Here is a 15421-nt window from a genome sequence, read left to right as displayed (position 1 = left end):
CGCCAACTCGCAGACGAATTACATTTAATAAAAATTATATGAAGTAAAGTCAGTCAAGAGTTTCAAAAGCCACCAAAAATGAAAAATTAGGATGACGTTTTTGAAGTTTTCGTCACAAACTTGTAGTTGCCTTTGTCCCATATGAGAGATTGAAAAAAAAATTTGACAGTGTTTCTAAAGGTGCTACAGGCCATCATTAGAACTGAATTATTTAGTGGCCAGACCTTGCCTGAAATACTTGTTTTTTAATTTATTAAATAGCAGTTCTGCTGGGTTTTTTCCAGATTACACTGCCTGAGAAGATTCACTTTGGGTTCAGCAGTCGACCCATCCCACATTGCAGTTCTGACAAAAGGTCATTGACCTGAACCGTTAACTCTGTCTCTCTCTCTCCACAGATGCTGCCTAACCTGCTGAGTATTTCCAGCATTTTCACTGCTTTACAGGCCCGGATTTTATCATGGGGCAGGATCCTTCCATGCGACGGGCCTGGGTGAGCGACAAGTTTGCATGGTGAGGCCCGGAGAGATTTTGACTCCCGGGCCTCGTTTCCATATCCAAGCCCCGACTCCCGTCCGGACCCGGCAGAAGTTGTCACCTGGGGCCAGCAGGAAAATCCTTGGCAGTCAGATAAGTGGTGATGGCGGTGTCGGGGGGGGGGGCGGTGCGAGGAGCGATCTCAATTGGGGGGGGGAGGGAGGGGAGAATCCCGGGGCAAGGGAGGTCCCAAGTTTTCTTGTAGGGTCCGGACAAGTACTCCTGCTCCTCCTGGCCCACAGTGAAACACAATTGATTTTAGAAACTTACCTGCTTGAGATTCTTCTAGCCCTTGACCCAGTGATGTCATCGGAGCCTGATCTGCATATTTAAAGAGGACCCCACCGGTTTCCTTGCCTAGATCAGGGTGGGGAAGGAGTGGGTACGTCCCCCTCCACCCCCACCCAATGCTCCATTTTAACGGCCAGGCGGGGGGGAGTTAAAATCAAGGGGGAAAAATCCGGTTGCTTTGCATCTTCCTAAGAGGGTGCTAACGGGGCGCAAAGCAACTAGCGCCTGGACGCGGTGGCACCAACGCCTCCCGTGAAATTCAGCGGGAGGTTAGCGGCGACGGTAACTGGGAGCGCCCAGCGACGCCGTGCCACCGGTGATGACATCATCGTCGTGCACAGTGCCCCGCTCGCGCCCCAGCCGCGATCTTCGGCAGCGCCCCCTGACTTACTGCCGGACGCTATGTCTGACGGGGTCAGGGGGGCCTACCTGCGGCCTCGGCGGCGCTATTTAAAGACGAGGTGTCGGGCGGCCATTTCTGTTGCTGGCCGCCTGCCAGCACCTGCCTGCGCTCCCGTCCCTGGCCTCCTTACCCACCCCTCCCCCGCAGAGTGCCGGCTGCGCTCCATGAGCCCGGCACTTCTCTTGAGTACCGGGCTCTATTGCCGGCACTCCCAATCCCCGGGGGCCCAGCTGGGCCCCGGGTCGTGCCGCGATATTCCCTCGCAGTGCCCCAAGAGGGAGGCGGGGCGCTTCCAGTAGCGCCCTGCTTCACTCTTGGGGCGCTACCACTCAATTTCCGTCGTGGGGATGCTAATTTTTTCGAGGTGCTAAAAGTAGCACCCCAGCGAAGTTAGCGCCCCAAAGGGGGCGACTCAATTTTTCACCCCAAGTCCATAATTTTGCCAAAAAGCAGATCTTGCCACATTGAGGGTAATCGCACCCGAGACATCTTAAAAAAACCTTCGTTAGGGCAAAGTTAAACCAGAAGTACCCTTCAAGCTGAAACAAAAAGCATCAAAGGAACTTTATACCACCAATACAGTCGAATTCAGACCCTTTTAGCTGAGATTACTGGACAAATCACTGGAGTGCTTGGGCTGCGATATCTAATAGCAGGGTCAATTGTTTTAGTAATTTTACAAAATGAAGATTTTAAAAGAAATAAAGGGAGCTACAATGCTAATTCAAAAATAATAAAAATCTACAAGACAATGCAAGGCTGCACCAAACGTATTAGCTGCTAGGAATCTTACTGCTCCAAGTCATGGAGAGAGCCTGTACTTTGGATATTTTAGGAGTTTGAAAAACTACCCTAAATATGGCTAATTTTAACTTGTTTTGCTTGGGAGGGGATTTCAAATAATACATTTCAGTGATAGCATTTACGGTGTGCTGCCCCTTTAAATGCCACAGTGGGCGGTCCTGTAATTCTACAAGGTGATCCTGGTCAAGTGCAGTGACAGAAGGCTTATTGCTTCATTTCGGATGTGACGTTAAACCGAGGCCCCGTCTGCTCTCTCAGGTGGGTGTAAAAGATCCCGCGGCACGATTTCGAAGAAGAGCAGGGGAGTTATCCCCGGTGTCGTGGCCAATATTTATCCCTCAATCAACATCACAAAAACAGATTATTTGGTCATTATCACATTGCTGTTTGTGGGACCTTGCTGTGTGCAAATTGACTGCTGCATTTGCTACATTACAACAGTGACTACACGCCAAAAACTACTTCATTGGCTGTAAAGTGCTTTGGGATGTCCGGTGGTTGTGATGCTATATAAATTGTTTCCTTCCTTCCTTCCTTCCTTCCTTCCTTCCTTCCCTCCCTCCAATGCCATGAAAACTGGGATTTATTGGGAAGGTGGGAAGGCAGGGGTCCTAAGCTAATGTGAATCTGAAATGCATGACCGAATCTTCCTTTTAGGAGGGGGCTGGGTGTGCACAGCATGTTGGCACAATGACCTTTCACATCTTGGATCAGGGTTTCAATTGTGATAAGATTTAAATTCCCAGTTCCTGCTGGCCATGCGTCTGAAGTGAAATGAAGTTTGGCCGGTCTCTAGGCTTGAGTCAATGGCACACAACTGTCATTACTGGCGCTCTCAGCCAGAGTGATCCCAAGGATGGCTGCTGAGGCTGGGGGTGCTCATACATGGTGGCAATTGAGCTACATCATTGGGGCAGAGCATAAGATGGGGAGAGATAGCGAGAGAGAGAGATAGAAAGAGAGAAAGAGAGAGCGAGAGAAAGTGAGAGAAAGAGAGAAAGAGAGAGCGAGAGAAAGTGAGAGATTGAGAGCATAAGAGAGAGAGAGACATAGAGAGAAAGAGCAAGAGATAAAGGGGGAGAAATTCGATTGCTTTCTACCCTGTTAGCGCCCGAAGGGGGCCCTAAGGGGGCGCTAACGGGGCGCAAAGCAACTAGCACCCGGGCGCCGCGCCGTCAACGCCTCCCGCGAAATTCAGTGGGAGGTTAGCGGCGGCGGTAACTGTTAGGATCCCGCGGCGCTGCGCCGCTGGTGATGACGTCATCGCCATGCACAGTGCCCCAGCCGTGATCTTCGGTAGTGCCCCCTGACTTACCGGCGGACGTTATGTCCGATGGGGTCAGGGGGCCTTACTGTGGCCAGGGCAGCGCTAATTAAAGGCAAGGTGCCGGGCGGCCATTTTTGTTGTTGGCCGCCTGCCAGGACCTGCCTTCATTGCCGTCCCTGGCCTCCTGAGCACCGCCTCCCCCTGGCAGATTGCCGGCTGCGCTCTGAGTGCCGGGCTCTTTTGCCTGCACTCTGAACCTGCTGGCCCAGCTGGGCCCGGGTCGCGCTGCGCAAGGCCCCTCCCCTTTAAGAAGGGGAAGAAGGCCTGCAGTACCACGGCACGACGTGCCGGTGGTGCTGCAGCACGTAACACCGCGATATTCCCTCGCAGCACCGCAAGAGGGAGGTGGGGCGCTTCCAGTAGCACCCCGCTTCCCTCTTGGGGTGCTACTGATGAATTTCGGCCATGGGGGCACGACTCAATTTTTTTTCCCAAAGAGTGAGAGTGTGAGAGCATAAGGGATAGAGACATAGGGCTGAATTTTGCCAGCGCTCAGAGGGCGGGTTTGGTGGCGGGTCCGCTGTCAAAATGGCAGTGATTGATAGCGGGGGCGGAAGTCCGCTCTGAACCCGCCTCCTTGTTCATTTCCCAAGTGCTGGCTCTGTCTGCGGTTTGCAGACCCGGCACTAAGCAGCGAGTCAGGCAATTGAGATACTTAAGAAGCTGCTTAAAGGTAGTTAAGCAGCATTTTACCAGGTCCGACCGATTTTTCTGTTTTTTACGAGGTTCCCGGCGCTTGGGGATCGCGTCAGGTAAGCGTGTTGGGTTCTCAATGATTCTCCATTGCTGTGAATAGTTGACAGCTTCAAAAGTGGTATAAAAGCTACCATTTCACAGCTGTTCAATTTCCAATCTTAGAAGCTGGAGCCTTCAGGATTTGAAATACACTTTTCAGCTTTATGGAGGTTTGAAGTGTTTGGAGCAAACTCTCTATCCAGTGTCACCTCCTTGGAGCAACCTCTCTGACAATTGACAGATCGCTTCTGTCATCTCAACTTCAGCTGCCATCGGTGCCCCTGAAAAAATCTCACCTTGGTCCTCAGAATCCCACCACGATCAGCCCCAGCACCAGCAGCACCAACAACAGCACCAACCTTCTCTGCAATCACCTGATGCTGCACAGGACACAGGGCATCAGCACCCGACCACATTGCTGCCCAGGAAGCCAGGGATGGCCTCATCATGGCCAGATTTACGTCACTTGATGCTGTACATCCTGGCTGCCACATGATGCGCCAGGTTGGCACCACCCCACACCAACACCATAAAGCATCCCTACAATGGCCAAGCCATTCCTTTCACACTCATCATCATTGGGGAGGCGACGGGTACCGTTATGTCTCACTGCAACTCACTAAGCCAATTCCAAAGGTGCACACAGATCTGGCCAAGAAGGCAAAGTGTTGAAAATAAAGATTTCAATGTTTGACAGCACATTAACAGAAACTTTACATGAACATTGGTGATAACACCAAAGTGCCTTCCCTTGTGTGTTATTAGTTGGTATGAATGGACTAGGATGAGGGTGAGTGTGAGGGGTGGCTAGTGAGATGGGGAAGTGATAATGTAGATAGAGAGGGATGGATGGAGGTGCAAGGTAAGTTGGTGTGAGTAAGGATGTGCAGGAGTAGGGTAGGAATGGCAGAGTGATGGGGATGTGATGAGTGGCACCGCAGGATGAGGCTGAGTGAGGCTTTGCAGTAACGTTTCGTGATCTACTGAGATCATTGAAAGGTTTCTGCCACTGCAGCCAGGTCCTCCTGACCACATCCCTGCTTGTGTCCTCCTGTGCAATGTGCAACCAGGCTGCGTTGGTGTCCTGGGGAGGGCTCTTCCGCCCATTGGAATGGAAGAGGTCCTCCTTGTGTGCTGTGACACCCTCCATAAGCATATGGAGGGAGTAATGGGAGAGCCTGGGTGCAGCCGTCCACCTTTGTGCAGTGCTCGTCAGTGTTTGCAGTCAAATGATGTCATGAGGCCCACTTCCTATTAATCATCCGGAAACTTCGCAGGGCAGGTTTAACACACCTCATCAATGGAAAATCTTGTTGGAGGCCAGGATCAAGACAGATGGGGGGGATCCCCAAACACCACGGACGTTGCCCTCCACAGACACGCCAAGGTTAGAAAATTCCAGCCCATAGAGTGAGAGAGAGAGCATGAGCAAGAGATACAGAGCGAGCGAGAGAGTGTGAGAGAGAGAGAGAGATGAGCTTTGTCTGGGTTTTCTGGTGACAGCTCTGGTTATTTAATACAACTTTTCATGTTTCCCTAATGGGCCCCTCAGTGATTAAGAAATCTCTGTCATTTATCAAGGATACGGTGACAGAATTGCTGTAAGTAATTTGCAGAAAGACTTGTGCTTTTCTTGTACTGCTGCAGTTATTAGTCGAAGATTCATTTGTAGTCATTGGCGCACAACTCAAAATTTTCACTGGTCCCAGCGACATATTAAAACTGCCAGGTTCTTTTGTTAAAGGAGTTTTATTTATTGTAAGAAAAGCAGTGAAATTAGAAGATGCAACAAGAGAATGATTGTTCCACGGAAGCTCAGCGTAAGCTCGAGGAACAGCACCTCACCTTCCAATTAGGCACTTTGCAGCCTTCCGGACTCAATATCGAGTTCAACAATTTCAGATCATAACCTCGGCCCCATCATATTTTTATATTTTTTCTCCACACTTTTGGTTTGTGCCTTTTCCTTTTTTCTCTCTCTCCCACATGGCAAAGGTCCCGGCAGACTGGAAAACTGCTAATGTAACACCCTTATTTAAAAAGGGCAGTAGGCAGAAGGCTGGAAACTATAGGCCGGTTAGCCTAACATCTGTGGTAGGTAAAATTTTGGAGTCCATTATTAAGGAGACAGTAAAAGGACATTTGGATAATCATAATTTAATAGGGCAAAGTCAGCATGGTTTTATGAAGGGGAAGTCATGTTTGACAAATTTGCTGGAGTTCTTTGAGGAAGTAACATATAGGGTGGATAAAGGGGAACCAGTGGACGTAGTGTATTTAGACTTCCAAAAGGCATTTGAAAAGGTGCCACACAAAAGATTATTGCTTAAGATAAAAAATCACAGGATTGGCGGTAATATTCTGGCATGGATAGAGGATTGGCTATCAAACAGAAAGCAGAGAGTTGGGATAAATTCTCAGAATGGCAATCAGTAACTAGTGGTGTTCCGCAGGGGTCAGTGCTGGGTCCCCAACTCTTTACAATCTATATTAACGATTTGGAGGAGGGGACCGAGTGTAACATATCAAAGTTTGCAGATGATACTAAGATGGGAGGGAAAGTAGTGAGTGAGGAGGACATAAAAAACATGCAAGGGGACATAGACAGGCTAAGTAAGTGGGCAGAGATTTGGCAGATGGAATACAATACTGGAAAGTGTGAGGTTATGCACTTTGGCAGGAAAAATCGTAGAGCAAGCTATTATCTTAATGGCAAGAAACTGGAAAGTACTGAAGTACAAAGGGATCTGGGGGCCCTGGTGCACGAAACTCAAAAGGTTAGTATACAGGTGCAGCAAGTGATTAAGAAGGCCAATGGAATGTTGGCTTTCATTGCTAGGGGGATAGAATATAAATATAGAGAGGTATTGCTTCAGTTGTACAAGGTATTGGTGAGACCGCACCTGGAATACTGCATACAGTTTTAGTGTCCATACTTAAGAAAGGACATACTTGCTCTCGAGTCAGTACAAAGAAGGTTCACTCGGTTAATCCCGGGGATGAGGGGATGGACATATGAGGAGAGGTTGAGTAGATTGGGACTCTACTCATTGGAGTTCAGAAGAATGAGAGGCGATCTTATTGAAACATATAAGATTGTGAAGGGATTGGATCGGGTGGATGTGGGGACGATGTTCCCGATGATGGGTGAAACTAAAACTAGGGAGCATAGTCTTAGAATAAGGGGCTGCTCTTTCAAAACTGAGATGAGGCGGAACTACTTCACTCAGAGGGTGGTAGGTCCATGGAATATGCTGCCCCAAAAAGCTGTAGAAGCTACATCATTACATAAATTTAAAACAGAAATAGACAGTTTCCTAGAAGTAAAGGGAATTAAGGGTTACGGGGAGCGGGCAGGAATTTGGACATGAGTCTAGGTTCGGATCGGTCATGGCCCTGTGGGTAGCGGAGCGGGCCCAGGGGCCGTGTAGCCTGATCCTGCTCCTATTTCGTGTGTCTAATTCTGTTAGATTCAGGAGATGGTTCTGTGATAGTAGATTGGCGGTTAGGATCAGATCAGCCATGATCTTATTAAATGGCGGAGCAGGGTCGAGGGGCCGATTGGCCTACTCCTGCTCCTATTTCTTATGTTCTTATGCAGCTGTCTCTCACTCTGCCAGCGCATTTCACACTTCATCTAGAGCCATTGTTTGTTTCTTTACCTGTCCTATTACCATCTCGTCTCACCTTGAATATCTTTTAATGTCTCTTCTTTCATCCCCTCCCCCATTTCCCAGCCCACAAACTGCCTTTTAATCTGTTTCATTTCCTGCCTTTTTTTTCTCAGTTCTGAAGAAGGGTTTCGACCTGAAACGTTCTCTCTCCACAGATGTTGCCTGGCCTGCTGAGTTTTTCCAGCGTCTTCTGTTGTTATTTGAGAGACTGCCTGGGATGTTTAAAGTACTTGATCGCTCCTAAATAACGATGCTATTTGACTGTTTCACAGTTTGGGTCGGAGTGAGTGGATCAGGGGGTTTGTGAGTTGAGTTTTCGGCCTTGCCACCAGGTGGAAATGGGACGGAGCACCCCAGAAATGGTGGGCACCGGCCTGCCGTCCCATTGGCTCCGTCGCTGTGGTAAATCTAATTGGGAAAAAGTGGAAAGAAAGTAAGTAAATGAGTAAAAGGACCACTCCCTGAAATCAGAACACGAGTACACACCAAGGCAAGGCCCAAGTCGTGGCTCAGTGGTAACGCTCCGGCCTCTAACTTAGAAAGCTGTGGATTCAAGATCCACTCCAGGAGCACGCAATCTAGGCTAACGCAGCCAGAGCTGATGTAGGAAGTCCAGGGATCTTAAAAATGTCAGTAAGAAAAAAATTGCATTTGTGCAGCACTTTTCACGGCCTCAGGACGTCCCAAAGCGCTTTACAGCCAATGAAGCACTTTTGAAGTCCAGTCACTGCTGTAACATAGAGAAACACAGCCACCAATGTATGCACAGCAATCTCCCACAAGCAGCAATGAGATAAATGATCAGATAATCTGTTTTACTGATGTCGGTTGAGTGATAAATATTGACCCCAGGGAGAACTCCCCTGCTCTTCTCCAAATAGTGCCATTTAATCTTTTATGTCCACCTAAGAGGGAAGATGGGGGTCTCAGTTTAACATCTCATTCAAAAGGCGCCACCTCCGACAGTGCCGCACTCCCTCACTACTGCACTGGAGTGTCAGCCTAGATTTTGTGCTCAAGTCTCTGGAGTGGGACTTCGAACGCACAGCCTTTTGAGTCTGGAGATAAGAGGTTTGCCAATGAGCCAGGCATGACACCTAAGCAATAAGTAGCTAAACTGCAGTCTAGATAAGACTAATTTGGCTTTGATTAAGAAAAGGGGAAACCTTGAAAGATGGTGATCTCTTATAGGTGAAGGAGCAACAGGTAGAGGCAGGGCCAGTTCAAAATGGCCCTCAGTCTGTTGGCTATCTGGTTTGGAAGCCACGTCCGGTTACAGAGAGGGTGATTTTGCCAGCCCTGGGGAGGTGGGTATGGAGGTGGGACTGCCGGGAAAATGGCAGAATTTGGGGGCGGGTGCCCAACCCACCTCCATGCCATTCTCCCAGGAGGCGGGTAGCCGTCCTGCGCCGGGTCCGTCTCCTTGGAGGCAGGAAGGGATTAAAGCCTATTAACTGCCTGTTAACAGGTAATTAACAGGCAGAAAATAGGATTATCCCCTTTTCGCCCTCACAAGTGCGGGCTTCCCGAAGGCTCCGAAACCCGCCAGGTCAGCAAGGCGAGTACTGGGTCTGCGGGGATCGGGGGGTGCAAAAGTGTGGTGTGAAGGTAAGTAATGGGTGCAAGTGTGAAGAGGTGAGTATCTGAGGTAAGTCCTAAGTGTTTTTAAAAGTGTACTTACCTTTGTTTCTTCCTGCAGGCTTCAGTCAGTTTGTATGCGGAGAGTCTCCGACCTCTGTGTTGCAGATGGGAGGTGGCCGTTGCATTCTCAGATGCAACAACCATCTCATTTCTGTAAAAGAAAGAAGTTTGATGAGGTCTTGAATTCAAGACCTCATCAAACTACAGAGAATGTCACTGTTTGACAGATTCCCAGAGCTGTCAAACGACAATAATTCATCTGTCAAAACTTTTTGACAGATCAAACGTCATATGTTGATGTTCTCTGCAACCAGCTTTCCCTTAATTGGCCTGCTAAGCCTGCTAGGTGGGCTTAACAAGGTCAATCAAGGGAAAATAGCGTGGCTTGGCCCCAAGTCGATGGAGGCGGGACATCGACCCGCCAAGCAGCTGTCCCGCCTCCAACGCGCCCCCATTAACAAAAATGCCCTCTAAATTTTCATTCAGTGATCATGTTGGTGCTGGGAGGCCAGCTGGTGAAGTAATGCCTAGATGGCCACGGGGAAGAGAAAAAATTTACACAGATTTTATATTAATGAAACGTTTGAACATTTATTTTTAAATGTCTTCCCACCTTTCCTGATTGCTGCTGATGTACATTTCTACAGGTGCTGGGCACTTTCTAGCATCTCACTCAATTGGCCATTATACATGTTTGCGCCCACACAATCGGGGGCAATTTTAACCTACCCGCCCGTTGGGAAACTGACAAGATCGGGTGCGTCGCTGGATTTGTATCCCGCCCAATGTAGAGTATTATTGGGCAGGGTGTAAAACCGCTGTTCCATCCGATCCCGAGGGTTTGCCGCCCAGCGAGTTAGGTTAAAATTACCCCCTCATGTTGGCAGACTATTTGACTGTGGTGGATGCACACTCATACCTTGCTGCAAAGCTTTACTAGATCGTGGCCAGGAGTGATTGCTCCCTCTCCTACACCACGAGAGTAAAGGGCCAAAGCTGTCCGAGCTGAGGCCACCTAACTCAGCACTGAGTGGAGACTGAATCTGGCACCTTCCTGGTCTATGTGGCTCAGTACCACACCACATCTGCCCATGTAAGCTGTCGGGGGCCCTACACTTCGATATGTTCTGACAGCGGACACATTCAGCCAAAGACCGCCTTTACAGTGCAACTTGCTAGCATGGTGTGTTGCTGATCCTGGCATACAGTGTGGTAGCATGGAGTGGGAGAGGTGAATCCAGCCTTGCTGTTCTAGGAACATAGGAACAGAAGTAGGCCATTCTGCCCATCGAGCCTGTGCTGCCATTCAATGAGATCATGGCTGACCTGTATCTTAACTCCATCTACCCGCCTTGGCTCTGTAACCCATAACACCCTTGCCTAACAAAAACCTATCATCTCAGTTTTGAAATTTTCAATTGACCCCCAGCACCAACAACTTTTTGGGGGAAAGAGTTCCAGATTTCCACGACCCTTTGTGTGAAGAAGTGCTTCTTGACTTCACCCCTGAACGGCCTAGCTCTAATTTTAAAGTTGTGCCCCCCTTGTTCTGGACTCCCCCCACCTGAGGAAATAGTGCCTCTCGATCTACCCTACTGAATCCTTTAATCGTCTTAAAGCAGCTTGTTCAGATCTCCACAAAATGAATCCGCAGTCACAGCCAGGATGTCTGTGGGAGGGGGGGGTCGAGCGCAGGAGAACCGTTTCTCCTGAGGGGCCCGGTCAGAGGGTGAGCCAGGGCTAGGGGTTGCACCGGCACGTACGCCAGCAGCCAGCTTAAGGAACCTGGGAACAGATCTGCAGCTCAGCTGTCAGTCTGGGTATCAAGTGGTGCAGGATAGCTCAACATATAACATCGGGGAAACAAAACCGAGGGTGGCAACATGTCATTCAAAAAGCTAAACACCGGGTCTGAAAAGGTCGCAGCAAAGCCTAAATCAGAATTTCTTCCAAGGACACAGCGGGAGGGCTTCTGTCGTGGGAGGGCTTTGGGTCACCTTCCCCTTGGTATGAACTCATAGAATAAATAGTACAACACAAAAGGCGGCCATTCGGCCCTTCATGCCTGTGCCGCAACATACATACAAAGGCAGTGCCGGAAAATAAAATAACAAGAGGCAAGAATAAATATCTGAAAACTTCTTGCGGTTTGGGTGCATTTCCTGGCGGCGTGGAGATGGACTTGAGGGCAACACAAGCAAAATAATGAGAAGCAAAAAATAAATAGCCGCCATTTAAGAAAATTACTTTGACCTGTTGAAGTGTGAAATAAAACGGAGTGCAGGTCCTTTCCAGGTAGAAGTCTGGAGCATTTGTAATGTGTCGTCAGTGATGGGTGAAGTTCATTGTACGGTCTGGAAATCCCACGACATATCGTTACCTCGATATCACTACTTTGAGGCTTACGAGCGAAACGATGACATGAGGCAAAATAGGAAGATTACTGTTTGAAAATGGGAGTTGTCTAACCATGAACAGCAATTCCAGGCTTTGCGCTCAAAGCAAGCTGTCAATCTCGGTTTTCTACTGAAAAATGCATGAAGAACGAAGGGTGAATGGGCCCAAGGGAATAGCAAAGCAAAAATGTATTGAAATGAAATCACAAATTCAGAAAAGTAGGACATAATTTGTTAGGCAACTGGTATTATCTCTGGAGATCTACAGTAACATTTCTGCAGAAGGTTTGTTAAATGAATCAACTGTTTTACTGTTTTGAGTCCTTTGAATACTTCATCTCATAAATCTTCCCCAAAATATGGCGTACGTAACAGAATTAAGGCCTTGGCTTTGAAACTGCTTGACAGAGGATGCTGCTCACTGTTGTCGCCTGTTACTGATAACAGCACACTGACAGCTGTGAGCGTCAGTACGCGGTGTGGCAGACGTCCTCACAGTGGGACAAGCGAAGAGGCTGGTAGCAAAATAAAAACAGGGCAAGTCAATGGATTCTAACATTAGACTTGAGACAGCTGATCCAAGGTGTGTAGCAAATGCAGCGTTGAAAAGCAGGCATGCGCAAGGAGCCAGCATTGGGGAAGTGCAGAGATCTCGGAAGGCTGTAGGGCTGTAGGGAGGTTACAGAGATTCTGGCCTCTTGTGCATCCCCGATTTTCATCGCCTAACCATTGGTGGTTGTGCCTTCAGCTGCCTAGGTCCGAAGCTCTATAATTCCCTCCCTGAACCTCTCGATCTCTCTAATCCCCACCCCTCTGTTAGATCCATGTATCTTGATGTTGTGTCCTTCAATAATTAGACAAGAGACTGCAGGGAACAATCAACAGGTGTTTACTGGATGAGGGTTACTCTAGAACTAAGTGTACATATCCCTACGCAGGGTTTATATACAGGTGTGGTCACTGCCGGTACTACAGTATACAGGAGCTGTAAAAAGTAGTTCTCCCCTTAAAGGTACATACATTACAATTCCTCCCCTTTTAGATTAACAGTACCATAACACTCATTTAACAATTAAATATCAAACTAATTACAATTAACACTTTTAACATGCAACATTAACTGAAAATAGTCTATTTATAAATTCAGTCTTTGGGGAGGCTTCCTGATCCTTTCTGGATAGTGCCTTTCCCGAGTGTCTTGCTCTTGGTGCGGAGGAAATTCTGGCCCCCTGTCATCGGTTGGTTCATCCGCTTCCGATGCTACTGTTTCTGGGGTAGATGCTACCTGTACGTTGGGTTCATCACCAGGTATGTATGGGCGAAACATGGGGTTGACTCATTCCTGTGACTCTAGGATCTGGTCAACATGGCGTCTCACAATGTTCTCCCCAACATCCACTGTGTACATTAGTGGCCCCTGCCGTGTGCATATCGTTCCTGGTTGCCATTTCTCTGTTCGGTAGTCGCGGGCCAAGACTGGTTGCCCTACATTGAAGCTCCTTGTCGACTTCTCATTGATGTGCTGGAATTGCTTATTCTCAACATCTCTTCGTACATTTGGTCTGAGCAAATCCAGACGAGATCTCAACCTTCGGTTAAAAAACATCATGGTCGGGGTCTGGTTGGTGACTGCATGTGTCGCATTTCTGTAGGCTAACAGGAAATTGTCCACCTTATGCTGCAGTGGAATGTCGTCATCGCACATGACCTTTACTGCTTTTTTAAAGGTTTGTACGAACCTCTCAGCCAATCCATTTGTGGCTGGATGATACGGGGCGGATGTGTAATGCCTTACCCCATTCCTTTTCATAAATCTTCAAAACTCTTCGGACACAAACTGTGGTCCGTTATCAGAGCAAATCTGCTCTGGCAAGCCGTTCCTGGCAAAAATGGTCCGTAGGACTGCAATAGTTTTCTCCGTGGTGGTGGAGGACATTTTGATCACCTCAGGCCATTTCGAGTGCGCATCCACGGCTATTAAAAACATTGAGTCCATGAATGGACCAGCAAAATCAATATGCACCCGTTGCCATGGAGATGAGGGCCACTCCCATGGGTGTAGAGGGGCATGTGGTGGTGCATTTTGGACCTTCTGGCATCCTGAGCAGCTCTTTGTCAAGCCCTCGATTTGCTGATCGATCCCCGGCCACCATACATAAGCCCTAGCAAGGATTTTCATTTTCACCCCTCCCAGATGACCTTCGTGAAGCTCATTGAGCACTCTCTCCCTTAACTTGGGTGGAATTACCGCTCGGGATCCACACATCAAGGTCCCCTGGCATACTGACAGCTGTTCTCTTCTGGATGAGAATGCTGGCAACAGTGAGTCGCCATGTGCTGGCCATCCCTTCACCGTCAAATCATATACCCGAGACAGTGTCGGGTCATTTCGGGTCTCCTTCTCTATACAAGCGTTAGTTACTGGCAAGCATTCAATTATAGTCGAATGAAATATTTCGACAGGATCCACTGCTGGTGCTTCCTCCGCAGTAGGCAGTGGCAGGCGTGATAGCCCATCAGTGTTTCCATACTGTTTCGTGCCCTTATACTTGATTTCATATTGGTGCGCCCTGAGAAAAAGGGACCATCTTTGTAGCCGTTGTGCAGTCATCACCGGAACGCCCTTCTTTGGATTAAAGATGGAGACAAGTGGTTGGTGGTCAGTCAGCAAGGTGAACTTCTGCCCGTGCAGATAGTGTTGAACTTTTTCACTCCCCACACTAGGCTGAGGGCCTCCCTGTCAATCTGGGCGTAGTTACGCTCGGCTGAGGTTAGTGACCGAGACGCAAAAGCTACTGGCCTCTCCGAGCCACCCGGGAATCTGTGCGACAGCACCGCTCCAATGCCATAGGGTGATGCATCACACGCCAACCGAATTGGTAGTGCTGGGTTGAAATGAGCCAACACCGCTTTTGATGTGATCAATTCTTTGCTCTTCTGGAAAGCTCGTTTACATTTGTCATTCCACTTCAATGGTACCCCCGTTTGCAGTAGGGTGATCAGTGGGTGTAGTACTGTAGACAAATTCGGCAAGAACTTATGGTAGTAGTTCACCAGCCCGAGGAACAACCTCAGTTGTGACACATTTTCCGGTGCTGGAGCCTTGACTACTGCCTCAATCTTTTCAGGGGACTTATGTAACCCCTCTTTATCAATAATGTGGCCACAATACGAGATCTGCTTCTGGAAAAACTCGCATTTGTGGCGATTAGCTCGGAGCCCATATTCCTTCAATCTAGTGAGCACCTGCTCCAGGTTGGCGAGGTGATCACTGTCATTTTCGCCCGTGACCAGGATGTCGTCCAAATAACACTGTCCCTGGAATCCCTTGCAGGACTTGATCCATTGCCCTTTGCCAAATAGCCGGAGCTGATGCTACCCCAAACACCGGCCGGTTGTATTGGTAGAGACCTTTATGAGTGTTGATCGTGAGGTGCTGTTTCGAGGCTTCTTCTACCTCCATTTGCAGGTACGCCTGGGCCAGATCAATCTTAGTGAAGCATTTCCCTCCAGATAGCGAGGCGAAAATATCTTCAATCCACCGAAGCGGATATTGTACAGTGTGAAGGACTGGGTTCACTGTCACCTTAAAGTCCCCACAGATGCGAACCTT

The sequence above is a fragment of the Somniosus microcephalus genome, chromosome 20, assembly GCF_052327205.1.
Source record: "Somniosus microcephalus isolate GS21.2 chromosome 20, FLI_Smic_1.0, whole genome shotgun sequence".
NCBI lineage: Eukaryota > Metazoa > Chordata > Chondrichthyes > Squaliformes > Somniosidae > Somniosus > Somniosus microcephalus.
This window is presented reverse-complemented; position numbering follows the sequence as displayed.